Below are 17,372 nucleotides of genomic sequence, written 5' to 3' on the forward strand. Positions count from 1 at the left end.
AAGAAATGATGCTGCAGTTCAGAATTAATAAATCACCAGGTCTAGATGTCACAAAACTGAATTCTTCAGTATCTTTATGAATAGTCATGGTACATGTGGAGGCCTGCTGACAAGTAAAAACTTGGATATTCCATGTTGTGGCTGAGATACTCACACACACAAATAAGTGTATGTATACAGTCTGGAAAAATGTCCCGTGAAAACATCCCCATTAGAAGTGATGCACAGGATGTGGGGACCTTCTTGCACTCTCAGAAGCCAGTTAAGGGGAAAAGACTTTTTGGGATCACCAGTCATCAAATATGATCCCACAGGTGTGGCAGAAACATCATACTACAATCCCAGGAAATGGAGTAGGAATAAATGAAGATCGTTAAGAAGAGCAACGGAAAGACCATGGCTGTGAGGGGATTGGATTGAGCAGTGATGAAAAACAGAAGCCTTTGGTGGTTGGGACTGTAGAAGTTTGCAACCAGAATAAAAAGAACAAGAAAAGTCATAAACGCTTCCTTTCCTGTTGATTTATGAAAAAGTGTCTTCCTGGCTGCTAAAGAAATTTCTCCTGTGAAGTAATCAGTGAAACACTGGACTTTTTGTCAACTGTGTAACATCTGTGTAACATCCCTGTATAAAGCCCTCATTTCCACAGAACTATCATGAAAATTTTTTCCACGTAATCCTGTTCAGTGGTGATTACTGTTGACAGTGGAGTTTGATATGTTTGATACTTCCCTTTCCCAAACCAATCAACAAAGTTAGAGGTTTTATTCTAAGCTTAGTTGACCCCCTGGACTTGGTTGGAAGCACAAAAGAAATGTTTGGTTAGTCTGACATATGGTCAGCTTTGACACCCACCCAACTGTCCATGAATTCATTTATGTCTGGATCATCTAGGCACAGGACCAGGATAAAGCTTGAGCACATTTGTCTGGTAATAAGATGTTTCAATCCTTCCACCCTTGCTTTCCCAGTCAGAAGGCACTTTGCATCTTAAACTGACATATTTTCAATTTTTATAGTCTACTTTTGTGAGATACTTCCATATGGTTAAAGCTAAAATTCATGGAGGCTATAGATAGCTGGGTCAATCTTTGTATTAATCCAAAATATGCCCAGTTAGGGAACACTACCTCTGTACAACAAAACAGGAACAAATTATGGGTTAGTTCTTTGCTAATAGCATACCTGACACAAAATATCTTGTTATCCAGCCTGAACCACTTAGGAATTAGCAGTCGCATACTGTGCTATAGCCAGTTTGAACAGATGGATTTAGAACTGGAGACTCAAATATATCCCTTTTTGGAATTTGTCTGCCTAATTTACTCATGTTACTGTTACAGAGATACCAAGATAGCTGCTGCTACTGCTCTGCACTGTATTTACTCGGCTGCATTGCCACAGAGAAATGTGATTCATAGACTCACAGGAATTGCAAATGGAAGAGCCATATTAGATCATTCAACCCATCTCCCTGCTGATGCAGAATTGCTCGTTACAGCTACAGTACATTTCCTAGTGTTTGGTCTAGTTGCAAAAGTCCCCTGACATGGGACTTCTACTGCTTCCCTTGGGAAACTACTCCACAGTTCATCTTTCAAAATTGGCACTGTCAGAGGCAGCCTAGAGAACTAGAGGGACCATTGACCCATAGGCAGTTGGGAATTCCTCCCTTCCTAATCACTAGATGACCCTGCATGAAGATGCTGCACCATCAAAATCTCATGATGCTTGTGGACATATCACAGATTTACAGTAATGGACAATTTTTCTTCTCTTTTTCAAGGTAAACTTTGCTTTTTCAAACCTACCAGCTTCTGTTCCCTTTTTATCCCAAACCCTCTGGTGCATCTGCCAGTCCCAAACAAGCAATGTCTTGACACTAAAAAACCTGAACGTTTGAACAACTTCAGTTCCTGTCTGGATCCCTTCTCATGTAAAGTTCAGTTTTCTCATTGTCACAGATTCCTGGCCCATTGTCAGTGCCAGACTTTTCCCTCGTGATATCAATGATATTGTCTTTTTGGTTACTTCTTTACTGCTACAGTTGCCTTTGGTTTATTCCATAAGAGTAGTACAAAGGCATTTTCAGTTTTCATCTTGTTCAGGAAAAGTCTGGCCAAGGGAGTGGGCACTGTTGTCAATCAACACCAAGAAACAATTTCTAAAAATGTCAGATAATCAAGAAATTAGGGGGGAAAAAAAAAGAACTAGTTGATTGAATGAAACATTGCACTTACAAATGTGAATACACTGTAAAAATGTAAATAAGCAAAGGAAATATTTAGAAATTAAATTGTTGTGAGCATCTTTCAAAAAGAATACTTTATTGATCTGGTTTCTTTATGTAGGGAGGAGAAAAAATAAAAGAACAGGCAGGCAGTTCAGTTATCTTCATGTATACTGGCTTTTCATTCAACACCTGTCCTAAATGAGGTGGTACAATCATCTCCCACCCTTCCTGATTACCTACTTTTATTATGACTTACCAAAGCAAGACAGGTCAGTGATCAAAGATTTCATTGAAATCAGAGGTCTCTCTGCTGAAAAAGTACAGATTTCTCTACAGTTCAGGAACTATCAGGAAATGGAGACTGGAGGATAAGAACGACAAAAATTAAGAACAATCAAAATTTACACAATATAAAATCTATTTATATTTTTTGGTCGCCTATACTTTTCTCCCATGTTCTGAGGCAGAATTGGATACACCAAACACCAAGCAAAAGGGGCAGTCATGTCAGTAATTCTAACCCATCTGGAAGCAATAACTAGAGTCAATCACAGAGTAAATCATTATCTGATGAGATTTCCAGCCCAATTTTTTTAGACACAAGACGTTCAGATAGTTCAGATAAGGTTTGGCAGCTGAATTGGTATTTGTCCCAAGCAAACCTCCAGAGGTTCACCAGTCACTGGCAATAAATGAAAGTCTTTATCAGGTGATGGTTGTTTTGTGGTCAGCATGAGATAAATTGGTGGTGCCAGCCCAGGTCCTAGGAGACAAATGTCTCTGTCCAAATGCCATCACCAGCCTGCTCAACACCCTGCAAAGGCACTGGCACTTGAAGGTTTTAATGTGTCCTCCTCCAAAGAGGTGTGGCTTTTCCTTTTTGTCCTGAGGTAGAGTAGGAACCCGACTGCTTTCAAGGGCAGCAGCTCCAGCACATTCATTCTCTGGAGCAAAAGGCTCTTTGAAGGAGACATCAGTAGTGGAAACAAGCTGCTTGGGATGCAACACACCCCATGAGATCCATATCCATTCCATCTCTTTCCCATTAGCTTGTTTGCCTGCTATGCCAGGTGTTCTCATTAGCCACATGTATAAATATTTATCTAACTTTTTTTTTTTTTTTAATCATTCTGGTACTGTATGTATAGGAAGAAGTGAAGTCAATCTGTTTGTGAAAATCAATGTTTGAAAATTTCCTCTAGTAGCTGGGGCCTCTTTAACAACCCCTGTTGCACTTGGCTGTTATCTCAGAGACCCTTTTCCAACTACTAGAAACCAAATTAGAAGAAAAAAAAGGATATGGATGAGTTATTGACGTTCCACATGTTGTACATTTTACCAATAAGTATTAATGACAAAGACACTAAGGAGTGTAATCTCCCATCAATGAATCAATACAAATCCCATTAACACTCGATGAGGGGATAAGATAGACTTCAAGAGTTTCACACTTACTCTTTGTATAGGACTCCCTCTAAAGGCTCTGGAAGTCCTTTTTGCCTCAGGACCATCGGTTTATTGTGGTTTTAGTGAAAAGAAGAGGTTGTAAGAGGCCAAGAAACTCAGAAGTTGAACACACCTTACAAATTCCAAGTCTGCTCCATACAAAAATTGATTGCCTATTTGATATGTGTCAATTGTGTTAGAATCTGGAAACTAAGTCTATGACATCAGCTGTTCAAGATGCCAGCAAGATAAAAAAAAAAACCCAGAGACAATTAAACAGTTTCAAACTTCCTAGAAATACAAGCTATCAGTTTTTAATCAGCTGTCCCCCAATTTCCTCACTTCTCTGCTTTAACTTGTCCCTCCACCTTCACAAGTGTTACCGACATTATATATAAAGACCCACCCTTGACCTTTTCCCTTGTAGATCTATTATCATCTGCAATAGTGATTTAACTCACAGTCCCTGCTCTGTGAAATTTCTGCTTCTGCTGAAACCAAAAACTGGAGCTAAACTTCATGGGAACTTGCAAGAGGCTTGAGGACACAGATTGAGCTCACTGAAGACAGCCAAGGATAAAGTAGTTAAAGAAAGCACCAGTGTTACTCAGGGTAATTGGTTTGAGTTAACCATTAGACCAACTGGGGAACTTGATAAAGTTTTTGAAATGCTTTTGACTCCAACACTGTGGTAGGAATTAGAGGAAAATTGCTTACATATACCTAAATCCTCTGGGCAAAATTTTCATACCAGTCTTAATTTAGGCTGATAAATCAGAGAAAAAAAGAAAAATCAGATTCTGAGCTGTATGTTTTGATTTGGAAGGATCTTTGGGTTTTTCTTTTCTGAAGTACTTGGTGGGGAAATGTTCAAAGCCTCTGAGAGTAATTTGTACTGAATATTAATTTGAGGGAGGGTGCTTTGAAAGCCTTTCCATAAATCAACAGCAAATTTAGGTACCACAATGTCAGTGAATTAAATAAAGTAGTTTTCCTTAGTCTTCTACTTCCCTTTCTTCCTCCAGTCTCCTATATTTATGTCTCTCTGAAAATCTGAAAAAAACCTGACTGCAATTCCATTCCTTATTCTCTGTTTTTGCAATTAGATGTGCAGTCTGTGTTACCAGTATCCTGGGAAGACAACCAGGCTGCCTGCCTCCTTCCTGGTTGCTCTGAATTGCTCCAACCAGCAAAGAAAACATTGTGGGACTTTGTTCAGAACAGTAAGAAACTAAATATTTATCTTCCCTCTTATAATTTATGCAGCATGGGATTAATATGGAAAGTACCAAGATTGAAAGGTCAAGTGAGCTTCCAAACAGTGTTTCACAATGATATATCATTGCACTTTACCATGTCCTGCTTTCTAGAAAATGAAGCACCAGCAGCAGTGATGCACCTAAAGAAATGATGTTAACTCTGTCATGGTCCAATTTTCAGTTATGTATTTATAAATTTCATTTAAATTTGCTGTAGGAATCATTATCTCTGCTGGAAATTTTAAATCTGTGTTACTACCAAGAGAGTCTACACTTGTGGGGAATTGTTTGCAGGCACCTGCTGATGTTTTAATTATTCAGTGGACTGGCTATAGCATGGAGACAGTATGGTTGTGGGATTTTCTGGTGTTGGACTAAGTCAGCACAGCCCAAATTCCTACCACCTGCCAAGGGCAGGCCAGGGAGTAAAACTGGTGAGAATACTTGGCTTTCCTCTCAGATATATAGTAGTAAAAACACATTGTCCTTTCTTATTAAAGACTTGGGACGGACAATTTCCCTTCCTCCAAACTGCTGGAGTCACAGTCCTCCCATTTATACTCATAGGACCTTCCCAGTCCCTGAGATATCAATAATACTTGAGCCATTCTCTTTGGATATTGTAGAGACTTCAAGTGAGGCCAGTGCAAGCCACCAGCCAAGCTGCACACCACCAAAAAAAAAAAAAAAAGTATTTCTGGTAACTTCAGTTTTCTTTAAGTTGGTTGAATCAGATAATATGACTCCTTACTCTGTCCTTTATGTATCTCTGCTCAGCAGAGTTATTCACTTAACTCCTCTTCTCTGGATGGAAAACACCCTGTCCGTAGGATTGCATAACAGGTCAGAACAGCACTTTAATTTCTACTCAGAAGATATTTTAAGTGCTTTGCTAAAGTTGAATGACCCAGGCTGCTAGTGGATGTAGTGGGTTCTCCACTTCTTGAAGCCTTCAAATCAGGATTGGATGCCTTTTCTGAAAGATATAGTTTAGCAAAAAATTATTTATTAGCCCCACTACTGTGGGAAATGGGTGAAATACTAAGACTGGAATTATAAAGCAGCTTAGTATAGGTGACCTGATGGCCCTCCCTGGCTTTAAAAATCTGAAAGCTTAGCCAAAGATCTAAGAAGTGAATACAGCTTTTTTATAGGCATGATGTAAACAGGTTTATGTGGATACTTTGTGAACCAGGACTCTCCGAGGTTTTGCTAGGTCAGATTTGTAGCACTTTTGAGTGAAAGTCCATTTCTCTATGAGTACAATGGTCATAAAAGAATAATTAAAAAAAATAATTGTATCATAGGTGAGAGCTAAATAAAGCAATGGCTCAAATCCCTCAAATGTCACCTTCTTTGGAAGAAGAGAAGTGGAAAATTATAGGTGTATGGCAAAAAAAAAGGGAGGGGACATGAAGCAGAACCATCAGCCATCAAAACCTTTGGTTTGCAGATAAGAGGGGAATGAAAGACTTCCTGCACACAGGGAACAGAGGCCCTGGGGGCCAGAGCCAGCTGGGAAATGCCTAATGCTGTTTATAGAAACACTGGCAAACAAACAGCTCCTGCCTGGCCCAAAAGTCATAAAAAGTGAAGGGAGGGTGCCGGTCCCAACCCCTCTGTGCCCGCCTGGCCTGGCGGATTTAACGAGTCCAGCAGTCACATCAAAAACACCCTGAGCCTTTAGATGAATGAGCTGTTTGTTTTCCTTCCCGATGGCTTGATAAGAGGTCACAGGATGTGTTCAATTTATTTTCTTTTTTTTTCCTCCCTCTCTTTTTTCTTTCTTTTTTTTTTTTTTTTCTCTTTTAATATATAATGAAACAATAGGTTAAGAGAGAAGCCCCAGCCCAGTCCCAACAGATCTCTCCGTCCCCCGCGCTGCTCCATTTCCTGCCTTTTTTCGAAGCACACATCCCGCTTTTGTTCTCCCCCAGCCTGGCCAGCGCGTGTCGGCGTGGCGGCCACCAAACAAATGGGTTTTGGCCAGTGTCACCTCCCGGCCGCTGCCTGCCCGCCCGCCGCCGCTCGCTCACGGCTTCCTGAGGCCCAGCGGGCGCTGCAAGGCCTCGCAGGAAGAGATGGCGCGGCCGAGCAGCCGCCCGGGCGGAAGGGACGGGAAATCCCTGCAGCCGCCCGATTGCAGGCCCGGCCATGCGGCGCGCGGCGAGGGAGCCTTCCTGTTGGCCTGACCATGCTTCTCCCCCCGACCATGGAAGGCCGTGGCACGCTGGCTCCCACACGCATGCCGGGGGAAGTGCTGGGAGCTGGAGATAAGCTCTGCTCCTGCTGCGGCTGCCACCAGGCTCTGCCGCCATGGGGAAAGTGGGGAATGAGGCCAAGGCGCCTGGGAGGCTCTTCCAGGAGCTCTCCTACCTACACTGTGTGTCTCCCCAGCTAGGGTTTTGAAATGATTTTGACTCCAACACTGTGGTGGGAATTAGAGGGAAATTGCTTAGATATATCTAAATCCTCTGGGCAAAATTCTAAATCTTCAGAAGGGCAGGGCCGAGCAGATCGCTGGACAGGAGCAAAGGGATATGCTGAGATCTTCCAGCCTCCAGAGAGAGGTGTGGAGCAAGGATGCTCGAGGCTGGGCTCAGGTATTGAAATTTTAACACCCCTTCCCAATCTGCCAGTCTGTCTGCAAACTGGGATGCAAATGGGTTGTTCCAGACATATATGAATTCCAAAGGTTTTGGGAGTTTGGTCCCTGCCTTTGGCCAGTATGACACCAGGCCTCCTCCGAAGAAATATGTCTCTAATCACAATAAACAGGGTTGAAATTAAAAAAAAAACAGCCACTGATTTCTTTTTAAGTTTATATACACCCTGTCTCTGTCCAGGAGGAATTGAGTAGAACTGGGAAAACCAAATATTCCCTTCTGGCTGGAACTTCCCAGTTCCACATCAGCCCATGTTCTGATTTTGGTCTAAAACACTGAAAATTGAATAAAATTGAGACCTCTTAAATTGCTCATTAAGGTTCTGAGTTTTCCACCTTCCATCTGAGGACATCTTTATTATTCCCTTCATACGAGCGACCTTTCCTTTTGCACAGTGAATGCAAAGCTCACCAGCCAGGCAATGCAGGAGTTAAAAATATATTCATATAGACAAATTTGAACACTAAAATAAAATTGTCTTCCTGAGGTCATTGTCTCTGTAGACCAAAGTGAGGGAGGAAGTGCAGGAATGTGATGCTGATTAAGATACCACATGCTGGGCAGGTTTAAACACTTTAGACTGTTACCTGCTCAGCAGGAGAGACCTGAATCCACATTTGATGATTAGACCATATTTATGTCTCAGCTCAGCAAGTTTCCATACATTGGCCTGATGAACAGAGTGTATAAAACTCATGCTGGTGTCTCCATATTCCTCAGAGGGGTGAAAAAAAGTTTCACAGGTATGTCAGATTTTTAAATATGTGGGTGTCCAGGGCCCATTTACCCCAGGCTGTATTATGGGGAAATGAGATTCCACCCAGTCTGCCCCCTTTCACATTTGGGATGAATCATGCAGCAAACTGAGTCATCTCAAATTAATACTCATTCACAGTTGCACAGGCAACAAAACCAATAATGTGCTGCCTGAAGGAGGGACTTTCTAGCACATGGAAACTCTGCAGATATAGATACATACACAAATATACACACATCTATCTATAAACTCTACATGCACACCTATATGGGACCAATGTATAGATGTTTTGCAACTTTGCATGACAAGCAGTAGCTGCGTTCCTTTGTATGGTATTTGAAGGTCTCAAATTCTGATTAGCATTCTTGATGGGTTCTTTCAGCATGGTTTACTCAGGAAACCAGGCTTATGCAATCACAGTCTGTGTATGTGTGTACGCGTCTGTCACCATTAGACATCAGATAATTTACACAGGAGAGAGGCATTATGAATGTCCCTAGGCCAGGAAAAGCTTCCTGGAGAAATGCTGCTGGCAGTGTTTGCACCTTAAAGAAACAGAGTGAACCCAGCGACACGACATGTCTCCAGTAAAATTCTTCATTAGGCTTTATTAAATCCTGTACTCGTGGAACTGTTTACTCCATATCTGAAGAATTATTCTGAATAAGAAGTCACCAAAGAAGAAAAATGCTACTCATGTTTCATATTAATCTGCTACATTTTTCACTGCAAAGTGTACATTTTTAAAGGTTTTATTTTTCAATTTACTAAATTCTCCTCTTGGCTATACACAAGTAGGTTTGCAGTTCTGGGCAGAGCTCAGCTTTCAGGATATTGCACTCCCACATGACCCAAACCTTCTCACATGACACAAGGACTAATAATTCTATTTGGGAGTTAAAGTTGCCCTCCAAACACTCATGAGTGATGTGTGAGAGGAGTCTTTAGCCCACATGCTCTGTAAAATAGAACTCCAGAGTAAGGTCTGATTAGCACAACTTCTGCCGATGGACATGAGTACTCCTTCAGCAACAGCCCCTGAAGATTAAACCCCATAAGACCCAATTATGAACTTAGGATTTAATATAGGACAGTGGTCTAATTTTTTTCCTGGTGTTTTATGTTTTAGGGATCATTATTATATTTATATATATATATACACAACCTTGGCACCGGGGTCACACAAAGAGCAAAGAATTGGGCTGTGGTGTTGCTTACACAGAAAATCCAACTCAAACAGCTGTGATTTATCCTGGAGAAGTCCTGGCTCCTGCCAAAATCCATCTCTGACTTGGAGAGTTACTCTAGTACCCTGTTAGGCATTTTTACCCATGTACCCACTGCCTCAGCTCATTGTTACTGTTGGAGAACAGAAAATTTACTGGAGATCTTTTAGGGCAAATAATCCAGGGATATGGAGAAACCAGAAAGAGAAAGGGAATTATGGTTTGAATTGCTGATGTTTCTAAAGGAAAAACACCAGTTGCCATGACAATAAAAATGTGAAATATTCAAAGAGGTCAAAATTAAAATACATAATTTACTCTTCACAAAGAATGTGCTACACACACATACACATAGCTTGTGGATTTTAGTTCCTCAGATTAATTTTTTATTTTTTGTTATTGTTTCTTTATGTTCAGGACCATATCTTGTAGTATCCCTCACTGTTAAGATACCTTCAAACTGACCTCTGCTGTGAAGCCCCTTTCTGAAATAGGGTCCTTGTGCTTTCTGGTAATTTCTATAAAATTAGAAAAAATGTATTAAACATATCTAGTCCATCTTTACATCTGTGACTAAATGGGAGTGAACAGGCCTGGAGAGATGGAGAATCCCCAGCTGGGAAAAGATGAGAGCATTTGCTTCTGGAATACGAATATGTTGGCAAACAGAGATGCTTTGGGAAGGACAGACCAACAATCAGTGTTTTGTGTTTCTTTCTTTTCCAGTTCTCTGGAGAGGGAGGGCTGTTTTTTATTTTTAATTTGGTTTTAGCCTCCCTATAGCATATTTCCAATATAGCCACCTTGGCACCTCCTCTTTCCTTCTTTTTATGCTTCTGTAAGGAAGACTAGCTTGTACCAGAAGATTAATTCAGTATCTACATAAAAAAACTGTCCAGACACTCCATCCACAAAATTTAAAATTTGCCAAAAAAATCCAATACTTTTTGGAACGTTCAAGATAAAAAAACAGGTTTTATTTTTCCCCCTTGTGGCAGCATTCTAAAATGAAAGAAGAGATTGTCATTAAAAAAAAATTAAAACAAAATTCCCAGAAATTCCTCCTTCCAGGCTGGGATTGATCTCTGTTTACCTTGGAGGTTGCAGACTGGCAGGAGAACCTGCCATCTGAGCATGACACGTGCCAAGTTCTTCTTGCAGCCAAGTCCTTGCGCTGTAATTTACTTTCCGTGGAACAGGGAAGCATCCAGAAGGATCAGTGAGGTGTAAACCTTAAAGTGTACAAAGCCTCTTTTGTTATGAGCTAATTATATTGTTACTCATGTATGTCCTTGGCTGGAGATGTCCATGGAAGAGCAGCCAAGTTTCTACTACTTTCACCCTTGGTCACTGTTCCAGCCATAGAGGATGGTGGTGTTTTTGTCCTCAGGGCAATCAAGAGCAGGGTACTTCAGGAATTCATAAAATCAATAAAGAGTAAAACTGTGTGAGTGGGGAAAAGGGAGGAGAAAGGTCAGCAGAGGGACTAGCCTACCAAATGTCTAGGGTTTGTTCAGCGTGGGGTGGGTGGACCAGGGCAAGGTTTTCTCAGAAGCTCTCCATTTATTGAAATAGGTTGAAGAGGTTGAGCCACTTAAAATCAGGTTAGTTTTAGTTCCTTTGCTGTGCTTGCTCAGGAAATGCCACCAGTGACCCTTACCCACACTGTATTTTGAAGACGACAGATTCTGCTCTCTGTGGTGCTGCTGTACATCCCAACTGCATTAATTGTACTAGATTCCCTTTGTCCAGATCCTTACCAAATTGTGCATGTATCTCATTCACTGTCACAGGTAAAACTCAGTTGAATTAATAAGTAATGATTTTGGGAGTTCAGCTTTCTTTTCTTTTTCAGTTATGTAGAAGGCTGATTCCTTTTATTAAGAAAGTAACAATTTGCCACCAGAAACCTTTGAACCATTCATTTAAATTCTTGAATTTAGGACAAAACATTATGTGCAAAACAGGCTCAGCTCTCCTTATCTCCATAGCCTGAAGTATTCCAAGTGTTACCAGCTGTACAGTGCATATCTCATTGCAGTACATGGGGTTCTGAAGTGTGCCGAGTAATAAGCTATAAAGAGAGAAGCAGGACTCAAGCAACACAAGGATGCAAAGCAATATTTTCTCTTGACACCCAAGGTCATGGCATAAAGAAACGTGGAACAAGAGAGCGTCAATTTTCATTGGGGAACAGGGTACAGTGCCGCTGTACCAAGCTAACAGAAATAAATTAATGTGATGGCAAATTTAGAGTGTCCTCTTAAAATGTTTGTGAGTGTGTGAGTGTGCATGCAGCAGGATGATGCTGCATTGCTCTGTATATTTTCATGGCTAGCAGAAACAGGCAGCTCAGACTTAAAAAGAAACACTTTTTAAAGATAATCTACTCTGTATATGCTATAAATACCAACACACAGTTTTGCAAGGAGCTCTGGGTTAAAGAGCTGAGAGGAAGAAGTATGGTTTGCTGCCCAGTGAATTACTCATCAATACAGTCTTAACTCATTACCAATTCCCAACCAAAACATATACCCAAGATAATTTTTCAGGATTGATTATACTTATACTTGTGACCCTGGAATTACTGTTGTTGAATTCTTCTATTCTTTTGACTTCATGGTAGGAAATATCTGTGTATAGGGAAATAGAAGGAACCTTGTTTGTCTGTGTAGAAATGTAAATGAGGAGTAAATGCAGAAGAGGATTTGGGTTTCTGATTATTCTGTGCCAAATTTGGAGTCCCATGAAGTCAATGGAAAATCTTCCATTGGCTTAGATGGGGTTTATATCAGCTGCTTGAGCATTATCAAGCCAGCCAGAAAGATTCATAGCATTCACTCTATGGCTCCAAATTACTTTAATTCTTTACCTAACATTTCTGAAATGCAGACTGTAAGGGTGCATTTCTTTATAGTTAGGAAAGCACACAGTGCTTAATTTTAATGGAAAACTCTTTTTTAAACACAGACGGATCCTGCTGTGTTTGACAAATATGTTCCAGAAAGAAGCTCAATCTAGATGTTATGTGTAACTTTATCTTATTCCCTTTTGAGCACTACTGTTCTTGCAAAGTGATCTCTCAACTGCCCAAAGTCATTACACTTTTTCCCTTTCACATTGTACCTCTGTAAATGTCAGGCATAACTACATTTTTATTTGCAGAGATACCACTGCTATGAATGAGTAAAAATTTCCTGCTCCCCCGCCTCCTTCTCTTTACCCTGTGCGCTTTCTGCTAATATGATTTGTTGAACAAATTGTTCCATTAATCTGGGGCTGTTTGACAGAGTGAGAAAATAAGTGCCAAAGTGAGAAGATTCACAAGAATCGGAAATCTCAGTCCCTCTTTCTCAAGGTAAATAGTTATTATATCAGGGTGTCAGACTGGTGAAATGGATGTACTTTCATTCTCAGTTTGTAAATGTCACTTTTCCTCAGCCCATCAGGGTGACAAATGAGGTGTGGGTTACAGTAAGAGTTCATTCCTTGACAAAGTTCTTGCTGGCTTATTTCAATGGGAAGGTAACCTCCCCTTTCTGCCCCTCACCCAAAAGCAGGGGGAGGGGAACACATCTTCAGTCAGGAGAGAAACAAGAGCCAAGGCAACTTGGGCTTGAAAAATGCCCAAATTGCTCCCATTTGCTGCTAAAACCTGGCGGAGGTTTCTTCAAAAAACAAGTCATGATACACTTTGTTTGCTTTTCTACTCTTTTCTTGCTTGTTGTTTTTAGTGAAGGCCCATACGACATACTTTTACTGGTGCTTATGTCAATATTTATTGAACAAGTGGTCAAGAGAGGCCACTTTCTAAGCCCTGTGCTATCTGGTTGTTAATTACCGCACTGCAATGTGTTAATGAAGAAGAACACCCTCTTCTTTTGACAGGTAATTGATAAGAGATCAGGAGGCCCAATGAGTGACGAGGAACATGAAATGGCTTCTTTGATTGCCCCACAGATCACAACTAGCAAGGAGCTCTCAAGGCTCCTGGGGAAACACAGTGTCAGGGAGAAGAAAAAAGGATGATCTAAACAATTTGAGCACCCGGTCTTTTTTGATTTTTGAGTATCTAATAACCCTGTGGACTCTCAGGAAAGTAACATTTGCAGTAGCTCATGAAATGTCTCCCAAGGCTGGACCATTATCTTCAGGACATAGACTGTGGGGTTTTTTTCTAATGGTTAAGTAACCATGAAAGAAAGCTGCTCCTGCCAGAATTTGCCATAGTAGTTGTTCAAAAAGATATTTGTTTGATGTATTCAACTCCTTTCTTTCAGCTTGCAGCAGCTCTTAGCTTTTTGAATTATCTGATGACTCAATTTGGATTCTCATCTTGAGAATGGGTTGTGGGGTTACTGTGCTTGGTGCTCATGAACAAAGCTCTTATGAACAAAAAAGATGTGATTTTGTGAGAAATTCTGAAGAAAAATCAGGAAGAAAGTAACCATGGATGGATTTCTTTTCTTTTAGTCTCAGAATGAAACTTTTTTTTTTCAAAAATTAGGAAAACAAGCAAGCTGAATGGAAAAAACAGAAACAAGCAGCAGACTCCACTTGCATTTTCTTAGAAGCTTCTCAGAAGCAATATGTTTCCAAGTAACATTTTGCTTTTAGTGAATCAGCATTTTCTGATGAAAATACATTTCATTGCAAAATGTCTGCTCCGTTGGCACATAATCCTGCACATGTCAGAAGAAATGAAAAGGGTTGAGGGTGAATGGGAACAGGGACCTCCAGATCTGGATCTACTGCTTCAACTGAAAAGCTCCTAAATGAACAGCTATTATAGACTCCTGTGCGTGTTCGAACCCTCAGAGGGAGATATTAATTAAATGCATGTAACATGTTTCTTTCCCTGACTGATAAAATGTCAGGCTTTGAATTAGCTTGACGATGACAATGCTTGTGATTCAGAAATGGCAATTTGCTTTTCATTATTAAGAAAACCACTGTACTCCAACACTCACTTGAAAGAATCTATTTCTACCAACACGTCTGCTGTTAAATTCCCTTGCTAGAATATTTGTTGGAAATTAACATTAAAATGGAGACTACACATAATCAAAGCAAATCTATCTAATTTTTTCTCTGCGTGTGCATTTCCAGTATATTTATCTCTGTAAAATCCAAGTAGCAGATAATACTGAATTGTGTATGACATCATATGCATTTCAAACAGATCACAGTCTCATCACCATACGATTATGCTTTTCCTAACAAATCAGGGACTAAAAGGCCTTACTGAAAATAGAAATTTCAAAAAGTAATAGTACAGTGAATAAGAAAAACAAATCACTTCATACTGTGACTTTGTTTTTTTTTTAATGTTCTTCTCTTTTTCTCATCAAGCTTGCTCCAGCACATAAATTGTTCTTTGAAGACCTATTTTCTCCAGTGCTGGCTAAAATAAGCAGAACAGTTACAGTCAACAATATTCTGCCCACTTTGCCAGAGCCTTCATAATTTATGTCTAACCTGGATAGGAAAAACCCTTATAAATTTCAACAAATGTCTCATTAATTAACACCCCATCTCCCTAAGCCACAGAGCAGCTGGTGAAAGGAATTGTGTAGGTTGATTCTGTAGATATAAACTAGGTCAACAAGAGGGATCCATACTCACTATTGCAAGCTGATATTTCTCTGGAGGGTATTAATAGTTTCTCGGATCTTTCAGCTTAGACTCATAACTGTACAAAGTCAACAGTATAAAGCTGCTCAGCCTATGTACTTAAATCAAATCAAAATAAATTAAAAAAAACAAAACCCACAATGCATTACAAGATTTCTTTGCAATCCTATGCAATGGGTCAAACCCTGAAATCCCTCCTTAGGCCTTTAGCCAAGACAATAGGAGACTTTCTATTGATTTAAATGAACTTTGTATTTCAAATTTTTTCTTGTTTGTACTTGATCATGCAAACTCTTTACTGATTACACTATATATTCATGGAGAATCTGAAGTCCTTAGTCAGGCAACTGTTTCTTCTTGCCTGCATGATAAATTATCTAGAGAGCATTGTCCTCTGCTCATTTCTAAATACTCTTTTAGCCTATTCAGCATGCTAAATTTAGGGTAATTTATTTTTTTCTATAACTGTGCATAACTCCAATAAAATTAAATTAAAAATATAAGGCTGGACAGCAAGGAATTAATATTACAGGTCTATCTAATGCAAGGACTGGAAGGAACAAGGTGGAAAAATGAGAGGAAGAAAATGCCTGGGAAGCGTTTCCCTTGCTATAGATGTCTTGCATACGAAAACCTTGTCTGAAGTCATCTGAGGAGGCAGACAGGCAATTTTCACCTATTCTTAGTGTTAGTATATACTACATCATGATAGGATGCAGGGAAAGGAGAGGAGAATGCAGTGGCTAGCAGGGAAAGATTAGCATACAAAATTTAAGCAGGATCTGATAGCAGGAGGAGGGAGTCAATGGGCAGGAAGAGCACAGGAAGACTTTTCCACGCTGGCAGACTCATTTCAAAAAGGTGTAGAACCAGGAGTGTAAGACCAAAATAAATGATAGCAAGAGGGTGAGCATTTATTGGAAAAGAGGGAGAGCAAGTAGGGGATACAGTAGGATGTGAAAACAGCAAAGCAGTCAGGAGTAAAGCCGTAAAGCTCCTCGGAGGAGATAATCCTGCCTCTAGTGAAGTCAATGGGAGTTTTGCCATTGACTTCAACAGGGTCAGGATTTCACCCAGGGAGTGTTAATATGATGTGGAAAGAGATAGGAAGACTGGGGAGATACTCAAGAGAGAGAGCAACATGGTCATAGCATATAACATTAGCATATTAATGGCTATGGCTGTTTTATTTTACAGCTCTGTATGAAGCATGGAGACTATAGGAACTTAAAGAATACTAATATGTCCCTCATTATTAACTAATGCAATGTCAGGAATCCTCAAAATACAGATTCCCTGCCCACCCCCACCACTATTTCCCCCTTCAATGTCTCATGAGGGAGCTTGAGTCAGACTAATTTTGGTATTAAAAAAAGTCAGAACAAATATCATCATGTCCAGTAAGCCAAATTGATTGAATCCAAGCTGACCACAAAATTTAATTGCAGGTCCTTAATTATTTGAGGTTAGGAAAAGTTACATTATAGTTTCTGAGTTAAGCTAAATAGATCAAGACTTTTTATCTTGTAAAAGAACAACCTGGAAGAGGGATAAGGAGGTCAGAGATAGGTCTTTAACATCCTGACTGGCCTGGAAATGGCAAATAGATAATGAGTGTTCACTGTCTCTAGTAATGCAAGATTTAAAAGTCGTCAAAGGAAACTAGCACAGGGTATATTCAAAATGAACAAGACTTCTGTCTTTGTAGCACAAAGGCAACTTAGAAAATTCCTTGCAACAAGATTTAGAGGTGGTTGTATAGTTACAAAAACAATCTATGGAGAAATACATGGAAGAAAAACACATTGAGAGCTATTCAATGCATAGAGCGCTTTTGTTTGAGGAGTTTCTGAGCCACAGGGATTTTTTTCTGAAAAGCAGCACAGTAGTTTAGAAGAATATGCTTGCATAGTTCCTAAGGTATCTGCTTATATCCAAATCCAGAGAGCACACAGGGTTATACAGCTCTCAGGTCCAACATGGTGCAGCAATTCTCTGTTCTAAGGCAACAGAGGCAAATTTATTTATATAAAGTCTACATTTTTTTTTCCCACTTTTTTATCAAATATTCTGGTGATTCCACGTACAGGATAAAAGTGTCTGCAGGTAAACATTGGGTTTGTCAGAATAACTCCACCAGGCAGCTCTGGA

Source organism: Lichenostomus cassidix, chromosome 10 (assembly GCF_008360975.1).
Source record: "Lichenostomus cassidix isolate B80296 chromosome 10, HeHo_3.0, whole genome shotgun sequence".
In the NCBI taxonomy this organism is placed as follows: Eukaryota; Metazoa; Chordata; class Aves; order Passeriformes; family Meliphagidae; genus Lichenostomus; species Lichenostomus cassidix.